Below are 14,429 nucleotides of genomic sequence, written 5' to 3'. Positions count from 1 at the left end.
AAAGTACCCAATTGCTCCCTAAACCTAAAACTCAAACCTCCCTCCCTAAACCTAAAGTGCCCAGTTGCTCCCTAACCCTAAAATTCATACCACTCTCCATAAATCTAAATTCCCCGATCACTCCCTAACCCTAAAACTCCCTTCATGCTCTTTAAAACTAAAACTCCAACCCTCCTTCCTAACCCTAAAGCACACCTCTCGCTCTCTCCTCACAGCTGTTTGCCTGACTCATATTTGGGTTCAAGCATGAACACCAGCCCATATGAGCTACAAAGTGCTCGAGCCCCTGGCTGTGAGACAGTGGTTTCTGTGCTTTTGGGACTCAAGCACCCGTAGAACATTCAAAAATAACAGCAGGCATATCATATAACCAAAACAAGGATTAATGCAGTTACAAAGCACTCCTTCTTTGTACAACACTAATCTGTGCTCAAATAATGACTGAAATATTATTCATGATGGCCAACCTGCCTAGGCAAAAATGAATGAATTCATCAGACTGCAATTGGTAGGTCTGTTACTGAAAGAATGGTTAATCACAGCCCAAACACAATGCAAATGTAAAGCCGTATGTGAAGCACATTTAAATTGTACATCTGTAATTTATGTAGTCTTTCTGCCAGTAGGAGGTGAAAGCATAGGGCTGCATTCATAACACAGAAAAACAGAAAATGATTTAAAAAATACAGTTAAGAGCTAATGCAAGAGAATGCACAGAGTTCATAGACTACATGTGCATGTGACCTTCCCAAATACTGGTTTCCCAATTTAATTGCTGTGATTACAGTATACCGATAAGTAAAATATTCCCTGTCACTAAACTGCAATGATACAGACAGAGCCGGCAGTTGTTATGTGTGGTGCAACATACAGAATCCATGCAAAGTTTTCAGCAAAACGCATAGATCCAGGAAAACTCCACAGTAAATTCACCAATACCTGCACAACCATTTCACAGACACAGCCTCCATCTTCAAATACCTAGGACTATAGTTTGAGCAGTCAATAAACTTCCTTTTTCACAGAGACAAAGTGAGAGCAAAATAAACTTCTTCCTCTTCTGTTTCAAAAAAATCTCCACTTTCCATCCCAATCAGCCAAAATGGCCATTGGTGAAGGAGTTGTCCTTTCTCAACTAGAATATGGGCTTACAATTTTTGCTTCTGCCTCCAAGAAAAACATTGCCACAGTTCATTCTATCTTTAACAGCATCTGCTGATTCATTATAAACTCACCTTTCTGTGAGCATCACTGTATCACCCTAGAAAAAGCAAATGGTTACCCATAAAACAGAGATCTAACCTACGTTTAAGATCCCAACTGTACAAATGACTCCAGCTCCATATATTTACTCCTCTTACAGCTAAACTTCAAGAAAAATAACTGGTCATGCAATCTGAGACACTGCTCACAAGCCGCACTAACTCTCACTACCCCTAGAACTTAACTCCACAGCACATTGCACATGCTTTCTCTTCTCAGTGACCTACTCTTTGGCAAGCTCACCCTATCGACATTAAGGAAATCAACACTTATTTCAAACTCAAAATGCAACTCAAAAAGCACTTCTTCATCCAAGCCAAATGCTCCTGCTTCAATACAGGACAGATCACGTAACCTGTCTCCTTTCCGAATCTCTTCTCCTGTCAAGATTCGCTGAAGACTGAGCCAGTTTAGACATTAATGTATAAACTGCACATTACACGTTGCTTGATTGTACATTGCACTGTGCATATTCACTAGAATGTATATACACAGTTTTGTTCTGTGTAATTAAGTCAGAACTATTCTGTTGTTGCTTACATTTTTGTATTTTTTGTTTGTGAAATGTTTGGTATTTCACAGTGGCTGAGCCTGAAATTGGTCAGTATTGATCAGTGCACTATCCCGGTAAACAAATATGAATAAATAAATCAAACAAAAGTGCTAAGAAATGTCAGGTGAAACTGGGGTCGGAGTTAAACTTTAAGAAAAGCTTAATACAAATCAATGAAATAACTGACATCAGTATATCATTTTATAATTTAAATGTCTTTTTTTTTTGCAAATATTTTTCATTAGCCAGTATTCATACTTTGCACAGTACACAACATGTCATTTTGTAGGGAGTGGGCATATGCAGGCATGTTTGATTCATAGCACACACCAGGAAAACAGCATAGGAATAGATGTATACAAATGACCACATAATCACAAATGTATGCTTCTGGTCTAAGAAGTGTGCAATGAGATGCATATGAATGCCTCTGATCACAGTTCACAGTTCATAGCTGTACAGGGCAGTAGGCATGCAGTAAGTTATATATTGCTTTAACAGCAGAAAGCACACACGAATTTCTAGAGCTGCAGCAAGCAGTGTCAGGCCCCACCAGGTGTCCGTGGACTGTATTATGTCAATAGAAAGAGACATGTAGTGTGGCATGCATGGGGGGTTGATAACTAATGTATCTGCACAGCATCCTGGCAGTGCTCATGATTCACACATCTGGAGTACAACATCATCTATATTATGGCTTCCTGCAAAGTAGAATTCCACAGGGCCACCTTGTTGGTAAGTACAGGCAATTACAAAGACGAATATAGTAGCTGTAAGTATCTCACCCCCCCCCCCATGACCCATTTGTGTTTCAGATGATGCTGTATAGCTGCTGGAGCCCTAGTTGATGACGTCCATATAGAACCCACACAGCATGATTGAAACACAGTATGACCAGAAGCTTCATTGAGCACATATCTAGACTATGAAAGGCCCAGTTCTACTGCCTGGATTTATCTTGGCATGACTGCAGGACATCCCTGCCAAAACCTGCAAAGATGATTTTAGCATTGTACAAGCAACATAATATAATTGCTATGAAGCATCCATCCTGGGGACCTGTGGACCCATTACAGCAGTCCCTGTCACAGTCAACTCATTAGCCTCATCCAGCTACAGCAGTCAGGCCAAGAGACAGCAAGCAGCAGCAGCAGCAGCTGCACCATCCCCCCCAAGGTAGTCACACAAATGGAGGCAACCCAGGTGAAGCAACATAGTCTACTCCAACTTTATAGGTGAATGTCAACCATACAGTGACAGTGCTGTGCCCCACAGAACAAACATGATGCACACATGTTAGATAACGATTATGCTGGTCAATACCTGGCCAGGTCACAGTGTGCATCAGACATCCCCGCCTACACCATACAGGAAAGAAGGTGGAATATATTGCAATCATCTTCTTTTGTACACTTGGTGGGTGGACATATCACTGGAGTAGAGATGAGGGTCTTGTGCCAAGGGGCACTCAGTGTCATGTACAATGTCCTTCAGTGACACTGAGGTAGTGACACTACAGGATGGGAGCCAGAGACAGGGAGGTCTCTTGTCAAGGTGTACACTATGTCATAGATGGTGCCTTCTGGTGAGAGGAAAGTGGTGGTAATATGGGACCATGACTGGAAGGGGGTTCCATTATATGTCCATGATCTCGGTCCACTGTACTAGCTTGATATCATGATGAGATATCCCCATGAGAAAGATGTTGTGCTACTATGGTAATGGGACATGTACGGAGCCTACTTGTGAGGTTTGTTGCCCAGGGAGATAGGCAGGCATTTCCTCCTGTGACATGGTATGGTCAGGTGAGATACTTCTAGGCCTGCAGAGCAAACTCTGCATCCTGCGATGGCCTGTCACCATGATTTCCCTATGTAAATACCTGCCTCTGCTCACAAAGAACACAGCTGGACAGGGCAGTGTTGGTGGCACTTGCAATCTGCTGGAGGGAGGTGATTATAGCAGCAAAATATGCCACCATAGTCCTCATGAGACCTAATGTGGTATCATACTTGGACTCCGTGGCGTCAGCAATGTCTTGGCAGCATTAGATGACTCCCTCACAGATGCCACACACTACACTGGTCATCCCCATGTCTGCATAAGTAACAGCAGACTGTGCCAGAATCATAGTCCTGTACATCTGTTGACTGAACCTTAGTGATGCCTGTGTCTCAAGAGCTGGCTGTGACAAGTTATGGCATCAAAGATTGTTGCTATGCTGCCATATGGTGGGCATACCCACATCAGATAGAGTGGACACAGAGGGAGCAGTGTCTGTGCTCTTAGTTATAGAAGACTTCCCGCCACCTGGGGATACTGAGCACTCATGTTGTACAGACTATGTGTGTATAAGACCATGCCTTTACTCTGAACAACAGGAGGAAGAACACCCAGGAGAGAGACAAATATTGACTGCATGTCATCTGATTGTGACTTGATCTTTGCCTCAGCATCTTTGTTGGTTGCTGCATAGCAGCTGATATTAGCATGTTTTGTGACCCAGCCTGTACAAGTGCCACCATAGTAGTTGTCCTGCCTGTGAATATACAACTCGGAACTGAGTGAATCTGAATACTCATGCTATACATGAGGCCCTGTGTTGTTCATGCAATAATGTCAGCATGTAAATATTTCATCTCCCAAGACTCTGCTTACACCTTTCAAAAGTACCAGAACTTGTCAAAGATTTGGGATGCATGGCTAGGCTTAAGAAGTTGCCAGTGGCCATTAACCTAGTACACACCTATGAATCTAAATGTGTCCCAGAAGGCAGCCAGTAAGGCAGGGAGCCAGACTACAGTTAAGCCTGCTATCTGACCAGGAAGTCATGATAGATATGTATTAGACAGAGAGCTGATGCAGGCTTTGTACACCCCACTTGCCCATATGCATACCAGCAGAAACAGATATAATGGCTTCTGAGACATTTCGGTTACATATGGACGATGCCATAGGAGTGTTCCAGACAGCATCCAGTCACATGCTAGAACAGTTCCTGACAGTAATGCACAGGAAAGTGGATGAATACATCCACTTTCTAACAACAGCCATGGAGTGCAGAACTACCATGGAATAGATTTATGCAACTGCCAACCTCCCCCATGTCCTCAGTGCACCCACATCCCAATCAAGCACCAGTGGTACCTGATGCTGAATGGAACAGCAATAGAAAGGGGTGACCATTGCTCAATTGTCAAGATGTGTGCTCTGCAGATGGCCTCAATACCAATATCATGGTAACACACTCTAGTAGTATGCATGATGCACCAATTTGAAGGGAAAGCGGTCTGAGGTGTACCTCTCAACTGCCCAGACTTTCTGAAAATGTCCATATTTTTGCCTCATATATTTGATCTGTTCTCTACTAGACACAGGCAGCCTATAAATGGTTCATCTTCCAGACCCCTGCTTGTAAATATTTCATTTCCCAAGCCCCTGCTTACACTTATCAAGTGTACCAGAACTTATCAGAGATTTGGAATGCATGGCTACGTTTAAAAAGGCGCTTGGGGTTGTTAGCCTAGTAAACACTTATGAACTTATGAACCTATAAAGCTTGTGGGTTTCTGGCAAATCACTGGGGACTGAAGTAAAAAAAATAATAATGTACTTTTGAGTTTCAGACTTCATATCATTCAGAGAATGCATGCTATCACAAATCCTTTAATTCTACCAATTTATTAAGTTTATAAGAGCAATATTTAAAACCTGTCCCTGATTTTCAGCATTTATCATCCTATTATTTTGACTCTATTCAGATTTTTTTGCACTTACAGGTTGAAAGGTATGGTCTGAGGGCTACTTTCCAACATGGGGAAATTCCAGTGGGGCTTCTACTTGGTAAGTACAGGACCTCAGTGATAATGTATACATATTCCAGACATATCAAAAATAAGGATGAGGAATAAATATATGTTTTCAGTTTCCTACAAAAAGGTGACCGTGTTTATCAGCTGGAATTTTGGCTTATGACAACATACAAAACCCCATCAATGTCTGCCGAGGATGCATACAACAGAGCACACACTGTGACATGAAACTCCACTGAGTATGTGTTTGTCATGCTGAAAACAAGATTGAGAAGTCTGGACACATCTGGGGGTGCACTCCAATACACATTAGAAAAGGCATCAGAGAGGGTCACCATGTGCGCTATGCTGTACAACATGTTAGCATCAAATCACAGTGGCCTGCCAACTGCAGGTGTGGGTGACCTATCCCATGAACCTCAGATATAATATGGATCTTATCAGAGCTGTCACAGGATGAACAGGGGGATGCAAGGGTGAAAAGAAATAGGCATGGGTGACAAAGGCTGTAGCCATATGTTATAGCTCAGGCTACACAGCAGCATCTAGCTCATACCTTTGGGTCATGCCAAGCCACATGTCCAGAAGTACACAGACAAAAACACTGATATTCACACAGTGTTGCCCCATAAAAGCAGCACAGAATGCAATTAATGAAAAAGTCCATTAGCTGCCCTGATTGAACATCATACATACCATAACCATAATTTGTATATCGATACACACTGTATCAATTCTTAACCAATGTTTTCTTATTATGTCTAATTTGTTATAATTATTTGAACTGCAGATGTTTTTGGTTTATTTTTGAAGACTGTAAAATTATTGTTCTTAAAATATTTTGTAATCATTTGAAGCTTTTCTCCTCGGGCTTCCACTGAAAATGGGCTCCTACCCAGTTCGACTTTCCTGGTAATCAAATGTCAATAAATAAATATTCACCTACAAAACTTTATACACATATATGTTCTATAATGAACACATCTGTATGTCTACAGAGGAACATTCACCATAGGACCACTTTATGCAAAGTACATCCCCAAAGATGACCAGATTGGCATATGTGTGGTATGTCTGAGGTACGCACAACAGAAGGTGTTGTTGTCCAGGTAGGATATCATCATGCATGCAATTAGCATGTGAAATTAGCAGTTCAACTACCAGTACCACAATAATTGTAAGATCGTGCATTGCTTGGGAATGTTTGCTAAACAACAGAACACAGGTCACAGGGATGTGTAACAGTGTCATACTCCACACTATGTAGCACATAGTAGCAGCAATAATGACAACATGGCAAAGACTGGCAAAAAAGCAACATACCTGGCATGTCACATGCCTGATCTGGAATGTCACACGTAAGACAACACTATAATGCACAGGTATGTGCAACAACATGAGTCAAGTAGATGAAAACATATGTTCAGTTCTGCAGAGCATAAATGATAAGCATTACACATGAGCTATGGAGCATGCATCATTGTATGGGCTATGTCACCATAGGTGTACATGTGTGTAAGTAGGTAGTTATGGAAAGGAACACATGGGAAGTAAACATCTGCAAGAGGATAACGAAGGTGAATATATAAACAGAGGTGCGCACTGTGCTGAGGAGAAGGTATATGCAGTACTAGAATAAAAGGCTGCAAGTATCACTGGTATGCATGACAAAGTGTACCTGTGCATGCAGTTATGGCAGACAATGAAATGTGTAATGTCAAAATATAAGATAACACACTTTCAAAAGAGTGTGTAACAGATTCTGTGCTATAATTCTGTGTAGCCAGTGCTGCCAGGATCTCTCCATGTCTGCACTCCTGACCTTCATGTAACACATGCAGCTGATGTACTACATGATCAGTAGAAAGAGCATGTGCATGTAGGACAGTGCAATGATGTCACTGTGAACATTCATGCACCTATAATAGTAGGAGTACACCATCTGACGTGTGCCCATGCACATCAACTAGAATTCCACATGCAGTCTGACTGACACTTTTTAGTCCAGTGTGGGGAAGAGTTACCATCACTACCAGACTCTACATGGGACAGTGGGTCATGGTCATCAACATGTCCAATATCTGCTGCCCCTACATCAGAATGGCCAGCCACACTATTGTCCCAATCTAAGGCTATATCACAAAACACCTGACTGTCCTCTTCTGGGGCCAGACAATGAACCCAGTGCCCTATGTGCCATTCACCATACTATCAGAGTGAGGTACATAACATCCTAGCGTACAGTAAGTAGATGTGCTACTGGAGGAGGCAGAAAGTGGACATGCTGCAAATATAGACAGATAAGACTTCATATACATTTACAGAAGTCAAATGAGGGAATATATGACTAACACAACTGGACAAGTATTTAATTACACTGACTAATTATACTGAAATGGGCTTGCTGGGTCGGTATGGAGGTAGGTGATGGTATGGCACTGTGGATATAAATATAAATCACATATCAAACAAATATGATGGACATTGTTAAAACCAACATGCATGATACATACCTGACATGTCCTCACCAGTGGTGAGAGTTGAAATACCACTGTCATGAAAAAAGCAGTACATACATAACAATTCAGTTATATGCCCACGCATGGATCATGTAGCATTAAGACTTTTAATATATACCACACATTAAATAAGATATATGTATTCCAGATTGTTGATGGTGTTTTCCAGGCTGCAAGATTAGCCAAAAAGGCCAGAGTTGCCCTTAATAATATTCCACAACATCAGCCATATAGACTGCCTTACCATTTCTGTCCTCCGTGGATGGGGAACAGCTCATCTCAAGTAATGGGGAATCTGTAAGTTATAGTGGAACACAAACAACAGGTGAATATGCATCTCAGTCATAACAGCAGGCAGAAACAGGTAAAGGCTATTGATTATGCTAACTGACTATGGAGATACATACCTGCTGTGTGATGCTGTGTGATGCTGTTGGCCTGACATTGATGGCCCTGTGAACATGACATCATTACTCATAAAGATCACAGCTGTAATTAATGATATTGCACTATAGCAACCATATAGACTGTCTTACTGGGTTTGTCTTCCCAGGATGGGGAACGGATCATCCTGTGTAATGTTGAACATGTAGGTTCAGTATAGCACAAACAACAGGTGAGTGTACACCTCAGTCCTAACAGCCAGCAGAGACAGACAAAGGCTATTGATCATTCTAAGTGACTACAAAGACATTTAACTGTGACTTTGTTGGCCTGATGTCAATGGCCCTGTGCAAGTGAAAAACACATGACTATGCACGATGCTGATACTTTCATCTACGCATTGTTTAGGTAATGTAACATGCTTTCCACGTCTTCCCACATGCAGAATGTTCAGGTGTACATGACATCATTGTGCCTCTGTCATCATCATCATCTATGTCTTTTTTCCCATTTTCTACATGGGGGTTGGGGTGTTGCATCAACTGTCGCCATCTCTCTTTATTTAATGCCACTCTCCTACCTTCTTCAACAGTCATGCCTGACTGTCACAGGTCATCTCTGACACAATCAATCCATCCATCTCTTTGCTATATGCCCTTGCTTCTTCTTGTCTTCTTCCTGTCAGTCCTAAATCTTGTTCACCAGACTGTCTTCATCTTTTCTGCACATGTGCCCAAACTACTATAATCTGTTCTCTTTGACCTTGTCTGTAATTAGAGCTACTTTCACGTCTGTACTGATGTCCTCATTTCTTTGTTTGTCCCAGAGAATGCATTCTACCACCCACCTCAGGCATTTCATCTCCATCACCACTAGCTTCCTCAACTACTCTGCCTTTACTGCCCAAGTTTCTGTACCATACAGTAGTATTAGTCACACCATTGTTTTGTACACCTTACTTTTCAGCTTTTTTGGCATTCTTCTGTCATACACTACCCCTGCCACTCTGTGCCAGTTGGCTGCAAACCTTCTGATTCTAGCTTTGACCTCCTCATTCAGACTTCCCTTCTCCACCACTTCTCACAGATACTGGAAGCTGTTCATTTGCTCCACTATTTTCCCTTCTATCTCAGTTTTTCAGCTTCTTCCCACTACCTCCATTTGCTGCCATTACAGCTGTACTCAGTTTCATACCATGTGCCCACAGTTTTGTATTCCATTACCCTCCCCTTTGCTGAAGTTATTGCTCAAAGTCTGCCTGTAATGTCACATCATCTGCATACAGTGGCTTTGTTAACCTGCCCCTTTGACCTGTTTGGTAATGTATTCCATCGCTGGTATGAACAGCAATGAACTCAGAGCTGAACCCTGATGCAAACTCACTCCTACTGAGAACCCCTCTGTTAGATGAAAGACTGTTCATACTTGAGTCATTGGGTCCTTATATATAGCCTGCACTAACTCTACCATTGTTTCTGGGACTTCAAACCACTGCAGTACTGCCTAAATCAGCTTTCATGGGGCCTTGTCATATGCTTTCTCCAAGTCTAGGAATTCCCAGTTGGACTCTTTCCTCATCTGTAGTTTCTTCTCAGCTGTCTGTCTCACTCCAAACATTGGGTCAGTTGTGCCACATCCAGATCTGAATTCGAACTGCTCATCTCCCATCTTACTTTCTACTGTTTTGCATATTCATTTATCAATCACCCTCTGTAGAATTTTCATGCAATGTGACAGGAATTTGATACCTCTGAACTGCCCACATTTGTGGATGTCCCTTTGTTCTTGTACATTGGCACTAGTATGCTTATTCTCCAGTCATCTGGGATATGCCTTTATCTCCATACTGATATGAGTACCCTCAGGAGCCATTTTTCCCCTATCTCACCCAACAACGTAATCCCATCTGTTGTGACCTCATCTGAGCCTGCTGCTTTCCCTGAATTGATTTCCCTTAGTGCTGTCCTTACTTCTTCTAGAGTGGGCGCCTCCTCTTCTTTCATCATGGTCTGTATCTTGGACAGTACAACTTCTGTGGGGTTTTCTTCATTCAGAAGCTACAGAAAGTACTCTTTCCAGGCTGTTACTGGCATCCCTTATGAAGGGTGTCTGACTATCTTCTTTGTCTTTCCATCTCTGCCTTGCATCCTGATAGAGTTTCTTATTGCTTTCCATTGAGTCACTTTCCAGAAGCTGGTAGAGTGCCTCAGATGCCTTGTTCATTGCTATTACAACTCCTCTTTTAGCCTCTTTGTTAGCCAACCAGTATTCCTTCTTTGCCTGTTCCATCTTTTCTGTGTTCCAAAATATTTAAATTCTTCAACGGTATACATCTATGGCAGCGTTAATATGCATATCAGTATCTAAACGTGTCCACATATGCAGTGTTGGTCCTTTCTGTGCTGTATCTTGTGAGACAGCACTTACACTTCTAATATATTAATGAAGAGAATATTCTAACTTTGTCAAGAACCCCTCCAATACTTAATGTGCCTGTGCTACTAACCTTGTTTGATATTATTATAAAATGTGCATAATGCTGACCACATCATTCTTCTGATGTTACATTAGGCCTGTCACACATTTAATCATCACACATAGGTAGAGAGGGACACATGGTGGTGTATGTCATACTTTAACTACGTACTCACATATCAAATATTTGACTCTCCTTAATTTGCTTTCAGATAGAATAGAACAAGTAGCTAGGCAGGTAGGGGTGTGGACACAGTTAAATGCCATAGGTTTGAATCCAGCTTCCCCTAGTTCATAGGTAGTTATCCTAGTGCATGCGATACAGTTGAACTCTCATATGAATGTCTGACTATACAAACTGTTACCAATACTTGTTCATAGGTTCATAGGTGTGTACTAGACTAATGGCCCTGGAGCTTTTACAAGCCTAGCCCATAGAAGTGCCCTGGCATTGTGCCACCCAACGTTAGTTCCCAGTGCCTCAATCAAGTAGACCCACTGGAGTGATCCCTGTGATGAACTTTCTATTACCCATCCACACATCAAAATTTCTCTTGAAGAGGGACAGTGAGGTGCTCTGCTTAACATGTATGGGAAGTCTATTCCAGAGCATGGGTAGTCCCTGGGTGAGGAACCTGTCCCTCCAGCATGTTCTGTTGATTGTGGTAATGAGGTTGAAGTCTTTGGAGCATGTGGTGTGGAGGGATTGGGATTTCTTTAGAAGTAGCATTTCTAACAGAGCTGGATCAGATGTGGCTTTGTAAGTCAAGTTAAGTGGGCAATATCAGATAGAGAATTGCTGGAGTCTTTTGAGTCTGTCCACATAGGACATGTGTTTAATGCCTATGATCCTCTTAGTGAGGTACTTCTTTGGTCTCTCCAGCTGTTGCAGGTGTCTAGTGAGGTACATGCCAAATGGGGCATTATACTTAATGATTGGTCTAATGAGGGAAGAGTAGAGAGAGTTGATGACCTCTTTCTTCCTGGATGCAAAACCCTTATTAATGAGATGTGCCACATAGATGGACTTTCTGGCCACAGTGGCAATGTGGTGGTTGAAGGAGAGGTTGCTGTCAACCTGCGTCCCCAGATCTCTTATAATGCCTTCAGTGTTCAGTGGGCTCCTATCGATGTGATAATTAGTAGGAACTGAGTTCTTACCAAAGGAGATGATGATGACGACACATTTTTTGGCATTAAGCTTAAGGCCATGGTATCAACACCAGTCATTGGTCTCAGTGAGGCCATTCTGTAGGATGTCTGCATCACTTGGGGAGTTAATAATGGCTACCAAAAACACGGTAGTCACAAACAAACAATTTTAATTAAGCTTTCGGGTCTACACCCTTCATCAGCACATGTGATGTGCTGATGAAGGGTGTAGACCTGAAAGCTTCATTAAAATTGTTTGTTTGTGACTACCATGTTTTTGGTTACTTTTGGATGAGCAGTGACTTAGTGTATCATCGTGGAGTTAATAATGGCTCCCAGCTTGCAGTCGTCTGCGAACTTGGTCAGGCAGAGTCCCTTTGTGTTTGCCTGGACTTCTGAGAAGTAGATGCTGAACAGGAGAGGACCCAGGATCAATTCCTGTGGGACTCCACTCATGACTGGTCAGCAGTCTGACTTGACTTCTGCTACTTTCACACTGCGTGTTCTATCTGTGAGCCAATTTGCAGCCCACCTAGTGATATAGGGGGTTGATGCCTAGTTTGGTGAGTTTATCTATAATTCCCCGAGTGAGGAATGGTATCAAAGGCCTTGTCCAGATCAAGGTAGACTGTATGCACTGCCTTACCTTCATCCACAGCCTTGGTGACTGACTCAAAGAAGTCAACCAGGTTGAGCAGGCATTATCTCCCTTTCACAAAGCCAAACTGTGTGGGGTCTAGAGTTTGGAGATTACCCATATCTTTGTTAATCAGGTCCATGATGATGCGCTCCATAGCTTTACATATCAGACTCATCAGCCTAATGGGGTGATAATTCCCAGGGTCTGTAGTCGCTCCCCATTTATGGAGAGGGATGACTGTAGCAGTGCGCATTCGGTAGGGATAAAGCCTGAGGTGAGGCTGTGACTGAACAAGGCACACAGATGTGGTGCCAGTTCGCTTTGTAGTTCACGTAGAACACAGCCAAATATATTATTGGGTCCCATGGAAGCTGTATTCTTGGCCTTGGACAATGCAGCTTTAACCTGTGCTGTAGTAATGCTGGGTGCCTTGCATTCTTCCTGTATTGTGATTGGTCCTTTGGGGGGGGGGGTAAAGTTGGCACTGAAACTGTTGGCCAACATGTTGGCAATATCTGTTGGCTCAGTATAGGAGGTACCATTGTGCAATAACTCAGAGCAAATATGGGTATTGCTGTGGAGGTTCTTGATATAACTATAGAAGGCTTTGTGATTGTTTTTAGTGTCTGCCATCTGTGACACTTCTTGATCATGTTTTTTGTATATTCTGGCTACATTCTGAACAGTGTTAATGTAACATTCACCTCATAACACAGAATCGTTGTTGTCGGTTAATATTTCTTATCATTATTCATGCAGATGTCAAGGAACGAGCCAAAAGTTGCATACTGTGCATGGAAAGCATACACAGACTTGAGGAGCAGAAAAGGAAGAGAGGTATGTGTTATTATCTTCAGCCTTATTTTTCTCCTGTAAGATGAATAACTTGCCTTTATCTCTAGTTTGAGACTTTTATTCAGATGGTATCCATGCATGCAAATTTGATGGCAAACTTCCCATAATGCATCAATAAGGTATGTCTTCTAAGTGTTAATTTAGTGGGCCTAATTTGATTTGCAAATTATTTTGTGTATCCTGCATCCATACTTCATTTAACATTTAATTGTTATATTGAGCTTAGATTATATTTGCTTGTACGACTAAAATGGCAGTCATTTGAGTTTTACTTGTACAGTGTTTTAGACTTGAATAGTTTACATAGATATATGTGTTTGCTGCACTTGCTGACATCATACTATATAGCATTTACTGTTTCTGCTGTCTTAACAGTGTACAGTGAACACTTTGTATATCTGTTCTGAGTGGTTCTCAGCTTAATTCATGGTGTGTATACATGCCTATTCATTTATTAAGCATGTGTTTGCTGACTTACAGTATCAGTGTTGTTGGCAGGGTTGTACTTCTGTTTAGAAAATGGGCAAACCATATAGCAGCACTATGACTGCAGAAGGATTGCTGTCCAGCAGGGTGTTAAAGTACAGATAATGCCTGCTGAAAAACAAGTCTGACACTTGACAGCAGCATATTAAAGTGTTGTGAAGTTCGGACATTAAGTAAGCTAACAGTCAGCATTATTTTATGCTTGCTAAACAGCACTTTTGCTGTTTACAGAGTGTAAAATTAAAATAAATAGAGAAAATTAAAAAAAAATGAAAAGTGTGTGTATCTGA

Source organism: Protopterus annectens, chromosome 5.part1 (assembly GCF_019279795.1).
Source record: "Protopterus annectens isolate FY-2018-M chromosome 5.part1, PAN1.0, whole genome shotgun sequence".
Classification (NCBI taxonomy): domain Eukaryota; kingdom Metazoa; phylum Chordata; order Ceratodontiformes; family Protopteridae; genus Protopterus; species Protopterus annectens.
The sequence above is the reverse complement of the archived record's forward strand: the minus strand, read 5'-3'. Positions refer to the sequence as shown.